Below are 6,000 nucleotides of genomic sequence, written 5' to 3'. Positions count from 1 at the left end.
GACCTTCATCCCCGATAAACGGATAGCGGAGCCTCCCCCGGGGTTTCACGAGCACCCGGGAGGATCCTGCCACTGGCCTGCCCCACAGCCCGGGTCCCCGAAAGCCCGTCCTTGGGCGCTGCAATTAACTTAATTAAATTGTCCTGCCCCAGAGGGAGGCTCTCGCAGTCTGGAAAGAAAAAAAAGGGGGAATTGAAATTCTGCCCGGAGACAGTAAATGGGAAGAAAGTGTTCAGCTTTAGGAGGATTAGAGACGTGACTCGGGGGACGACCCCGTGACTGCCCCTGGCAGAGTGGACGGTGGGACGAGAGGGGCCCTGAGGCGCCGGAGCAGCCTGTCCCTCGGGTGGGGGTGCTCCGGCCAGTGAGTGGGGGGATGGGGCCTCCGAGAGCCACTCCGACAGTTTGGCCGCTGCCCCAATCCCGTGCCGTGCCCTTTGACCCAGAAACTCCGCCACCAAAACCCCTCGGGCAGACAAAGGCCGAGTGTCATTGTCACAGCGCCCGCCCGGGCTGCAAATGCCGTCCTGGAAATACCCCGAGGGCTTGTTTTAACCGAGGACGCGGCTCCGGCCAGCTCACTGGCCTTGTTCCGTCAGTTAGAAGCCCCTGGACCAGCTCAGGTGAGGCCAGTTCCGCCCTCACGTAGGAGACCGGTTGGCCCGGACTAGCTGTAGGTGCCCTGGCGCCCCTCACCCCTCCCTGTCCGCCCCACCCCTCCCTGCCCACCCCCACCCCTCCCTGTCCGCCCCCACCCCTCCCTGTCCGCCCCCACCCCTCCCTGCCCACCCCCACCCCTCCCTGTCCGCCCCCACCCCTCCCTGCTCACCCCCACCCCTCCCTGCTCGCCCCCACCCCTCCCTGTCCGCCCCCACCCCTCCCTGCCCGCCCCCACCCCTCCCTGCCCACCCCCACCCCTCCCTGTCCGCCCCCACCCCTCCCTGCTCGCCCCCACCCCTCCCTGCTCACCCCCACCCCTCCCTGTCCGCCCCCACCCCTCCCTGCTCACCCCCACCCCTCCCTGTCCGCCCCCACCCCTCCCTGTCCGCCCCCACCCCTCCCTGCTCGCCCCCACCCCTCCCTGTCCGCCCCCACCCCTCCCTGCTCACCCCCACCCCTCCCTGCCCGCCCCCACCCCTCCCTGCTCACCCCCACCCCTCCCTGTCCGCCCCCACCCCTCCCTGTCCGCCCCCACCCCTCCCTGCTCGCCCCCACCCCTCCCTGTCCGCCCCCACCCCTCCCTGCCCACCCCCACCCCTCCCTGTCCGCCCCCACCCCTCCCTGCTCACCCCCACCCCTCCCTGTCCGCCCCCACCCCTCCCTGTCCGCCCCCACCCCTCCCTGCTCACCCCCACCCCTCCCTGTCCGCCCCCACCCCTCCCTGTCCGCCCCCACCCCTCCCTGTCCGCCCCCACCCCTCCCTGCTCACCCCCACCCCTCCCTGTCCGCCCCCACCCCTCCCTGTCCGCCCCCCCAGCCTGCTCCCTCCCCACAAGGCCAGCAAAGGGGCTCAGGCTGAGCACAGGTGAGGGGTCAGGGTGACCAGGGCTGTATAAATTGTCTCGTCTAAAAGCCAGGAAGAAAACCCCCCACTTCAATCCAGAGAAGAGTGTGTATGTGAATTTGCATGTTTGAAACAAAAGAATTAGGAAACAGCAGGAACCTAATGGCTCAGGGGAGAGACGCCCAGGGCAGGGGGGCCGGGGGGGGGGGGGGGGAGGGGGGGAGGGGGGTCTCCCCAAATCTTTCTGCTTTGTGTTAGGGCGGCGCCCTCCCCACTCCAGGCCGAGAGTCGATTTTAGACGAATTAAAGACGAGCGAGGAAGGAAAACAACGCGGGGATGTTCCTGTGATTCAGGGGCCTCGGAGACTCTGCTGAGAAAACAACCGAAGGCACAGCCACAGCACCGTTATTTTAAATTAAATCAAGAAAATTGATGACAAGGTGGAGACTTTTACCAAAGAACTGGAGCGAGTTCCTGCAGAACCGGTGGGTGTTCTGGAACTGAAACACCCACGTGAAGTTAGGCAGCCGGGCCTGACGGGCTGAGACAGGCCTCGGGTTCAGGGTCTCCCCTCGCTGGGGGTGTGGGGAGGGGCCCTTCCTGGAGGGCGCTGGCCCTGCCGTGGGAGCCCCGCCAGGATGAATGGGGCTCTGTGTGCAGGGCGGGGACCCAGCGGAGGCCTCCGTCCCCTTCCCAGGCTCAAAGGCAAACGCGACCTTTCAAAGCTGTCTGACCCCAGGGCGGAGGCCTGTCCCCAGAGTGAGACCAGAGCCGGGGTGACAGTGGGTCAGTGTTCTGGTCACAGGCGGGTGGGGCCCGGGAGGCAGACCTGGCCCGGGGGCCCCAGGCAAATGTCCTCATGCCCACTGTTGGCTCTGCTCTCAAGGGTTGGGTGAGCCCCTCTTTATGAGCCAGCCTGGAAGGGGGGGCAAAGCCTTGGGCCCCACCCCAACCTCCCACTAGCATGGAGCCCTGGGCACAGCAGGGCAGGATGCCTCCAGATGGGGGTGGCCTGGAGTCTCCTCCGCCTGTCCTGACTCCTGTCCCCACCCCAGCACCACCCCATCGTCCTGGGTCTCAGGTCTGGTCTGTCCTACCCTTGTCTGGACCTCCCAGCTGCCCCAAAGTGCTTGACCAAACCTGCCCCGCACACCTCCAGTCCAGGGAGAACGAACATACGGCCCAGACGCAGGGCCCGGTGTTGCCCCTTCGACGGCGGGCGGCCACGCAGCCTTGGAGGCCTCCTTCCCCACACGCCCTCCGCGTGGGCGGCCCCAGGTGAGGGGGGCACCTGTGAGTGTCGGGGCAGCTGCTGGAGTTGGCGGCGTTACCTCTGAGCTGGATGGCGCCGGGGCCTTCCCCGCGGTTCCCTATCAGGACGTGCAAACATTCTCACCACTCCCAGGGCGGACACATTTGTTTTGAATTATGTTTGTAAAAAAAAAAAATGTGGGGGCTGTGACATGTTAATAGTAGCTTACAACTGAGATCATTTCAGTCAACGCAGCCGCTCTGGAAAAAATGAATTGCAGCGGCGAAGGCTGGCGGAGCCCCGTCGGCCGAGCGCAGACAGGCCTTGTCATCGCATGCCACCATTTGCGGGACGTCACCGCGAGGGCCTGTCATGGATGGTCTGAGCGAACTGTGTGCATGTTGTCAGCATCCAGTCCTGGTTCTGATTTCCTCTGGCAAAGCCCTTGACGGAGACTGGCCGTGTCTGTTTCGTGTCCGTCGCTGTCTCTCTGCTGAAATCTGCTCCTTCTGTCCGCAGGCCTTCCGTGGCTGCTCCTTCTGTCCACGGGCCTTCCGTGGCTGCTCCTTCTGTCCACGGGCCTTCCGTGGCTGCTCCTCTGTGGGCTGAGCTCCTGCCGTCGCGGGTGCGTTGCTGAGCCCACCGCCGTGGGGCAGGAAGCCGAGGCTGAGCCTCCCCCCAGGGCGCCCGAGTCTCCCCTGGGGTCTGGGGTGGTGAACAGGGGAGAGCGAGGGGAGCCCTGTTCCTCCGAGGTGAGTGTCTGGGTGACGTGGCGAGAGGAAGAGTCACGTCAACGTGTGGTCTAAGGAGACGTCGCTGCTGTCTTCACTCATCGCGTGGTTCTGTGACGGCTACGTTCGGAAGACGGCGTCACGGCTGACAGGCCCGGCACCCCCGGCTCTTCGGAACAGGGTGTTTCATCTCCCGAGGACGCCCCTCCTCCCGAGGCCTTTAAGGAGCCACGCAAACTGCCGGGAGCTGGGTTCCAGGTGGCTCTGCTGGGCGGCAGCAACAGCAGCACTGAGTCACCCTCGGTGGCTCCTTAGGTTCAGTACCAGCCGCATTGCCCACAGCGGAGCCGCCTGTGCCCCGGGCCTCGTGTAGGGATGCCAGCTGGAGGGAGGGCAGGACCCGGATACGCAGAGAGAGCCCTCGACCAGGGTCCTGACCGGCCCGTCCACCCAGGGCCTCCTTCCCGCCCCCATGTGGCGATGGCCACGGAGAAGCCCCCACCCCGAAGGCCCCACCAGGTCGGGCGGATCCAGGTGCCTCTCTCTGCACCATCTCCAAAGAACGGGAACCTTTCCTTTGCGTCTGGAGTTGGGGGCTTCGGAGACTGGTTCACCCCACACCCCTCTTTACAGGGAGGGACACAGGCCGGCTGAGCGCTGGCCTTGGCTGGGCATGGGGGCTGGACCCGCAGGCTCTGCCGCCTGCAGCAGGCTCCCCGCCGCAGGCCTAGCACCCGGCCCTGGCGGAGAGGAAATCGTGGCCTTGACCGAGGTCACGGAAACGAGGGGGCAGTGCCGGAGGACGGGCCTGCAGGGTCTGAGACGCTGCTCTGCGCTTATCTCTCTGTGTAACCTTGGGGCTTACAAGTAATTAAAAATTGATTTTCTTTTACTTTGTGGTCCTGAAATTTCAGGGGTCTAACTTCAGGATATAGCTGGGTCTCCTCAGCTAGCCCCCCTCCTGACCTCCCCACCCTGGGCCCTGGCCGAGGGCTGGACAGTGTGTCCTTGCTGGCCCGTGTCCCCCCTGAATGGTAACCTTGGAGTGCCCTCCTGGCTGACACCTGCTGCTTTCAAAAAACAGACTTTAGCCCGGCCGGGCGTGGCTCAGCGGTTGAGTGTCGACCTAGGATCCAGGCGATCGGGGTTCGATTCCCAGTCGGGGCACATGCCCAGGTTGTGGGCTCGATCAATGACTCTCTCATCATTGATGTTTCTATTTCTCTCTCTCCCTCTCCCTTCCTCTCTCTGAAATCAATAAAGATATATTTTTAAAAAAACAAAAAACAGACCTTAGTCATTTAGCGGGAATCAGGTAATGCCCAGCACCTGTGGGTGACACGTCTTCTTGTTGGGCCACTGCCTCTCGCGCCAAGCACAACACTCGCTGCTCCCCAGATGCACCTGGTGGCCCGGCCCTTCCCCCTGGCGCCTCTGGTCGCCCTTCCCTGGCCTGGCTGAGACACAGGGAAGCATCTACGCGCAGGACGTGAGACTGAGCTCACCCGGCCAGCTCATGGCAACCTCCCAGCACCCCCAAGGTGGAAATACACCCCCTTTGCAAACCAGAAGTGGGCTCAGAGGGGCCGAAAGACCGTCCCAGGTCTGCACAGCTGGTAGGCGGGGGAGCGGTCTCCTGCCCGGGTCCACCTGCTCCCAGAGGCCTCACTGGTGACCTTGGCTGAACTTGAGTCTCCAGCCACTGCTATTCCTGGTCACACCGGCCCAGCCTCCGCGTCCCCAAGCCACTCAGCTCCCCAGGAGTACGTGTCCCCTCTCCTGTGCTCGGTGCTCACGGCGACCAGGCAGGGTGTGCGGCCAGGATGAGGGGACACTGCTCAAGGGCCCAGAGGACAGGGTGAAGTTCACACCCTGGAGCTGGCCTGTGCCGCCCGGCTGCCCCTTGGGCCCTTCCACGCATCCTGTAGAGCAGAGCCAGGAGCCCAGTGAGCCGTCTGCGGTGGGAACGGGGGGCCCGGGCAGCTGTCCCAGGGCTCGCTCGGCAGCCTGGCATTGGATAGGACGGGCTCTCAGGGAGGCTGAGGAATGAGTGCGAGTCCCCTGTTCCAGCAGAGCCAGAGGCGGGGGCCCTGCTGCTGCTGAGGGCAGGGGCCACGCCGTTCCTCGCAGGAACCCACGAGAAACCCAGCCGGCCCTTTGCAGCCCGGCCACCATAGCCACGGAGGCTGCCGGCCCTCACCCGCCCTCGCCTCCAATCCCCTGGACACTGGACACAGTCTATCAGAAAAAACAGGGAAAGAGGAGCTGGCCTCCCGAGGTGGCCGCTTCCCGAGGCTCCTGCACATGGGTACCGAGGGCCAGGGTGGCCTCTAGCACGGGCCCAGCCTGCTCCACCTGGCCTGCCCCCCCTTCCCCCCCGTGTGGCCATCAAGACGCAGCTTCCTGGGGGAGGGGGTCTCCTCGCCTCCGCGACTACATGCCCCTGTCTGAGACCCCTGGTAGCTGGAGGCGCCCAGCACAGTGGCGTCTCTGGGCCATGCCTGCCGCCCTG

The 6,000-nt window shown here is 65.0% G+C and overlaps 1 long non-coding RNA gene across 1 annotated transcript; it reads left to right on the top strand.

The window, feature by feature from the left end:
* Window positions 1-469: 469 nt before the first annotated feature.
* LOC308559671 lies at window positions 470-4,761 on the top strand. The gene is made up of 3 exons (XR_013999190.1): window positions 470-623; window positions 1,763-1,990; window positions 3,277-4,761. It is a non-coding gene; the product is annotated as an uncharacterized lncRNA (long non-coding RNA).
* The last annotated feature ends 1,239 nt before the right edge of the window (window positions 4,762-6,000 follow it).

Source organism: Miniopterus schreibersii (assembly GCF_964146895.1).
Source record: "Miniopterus schreibersii genome assembly, chromosome: 7".
NCBI classification, from domain to species: Eukaryota; Metazoa; Chordata; class Mammalia; order Chiroptera; family Miniopteridae; genus Miniopterus; species Miniopterus schreibersii.
Note: the sequence above shows the minus strand (reverse complement) of the source record. Positions and strands in the feature narration are given on the sequence as shown.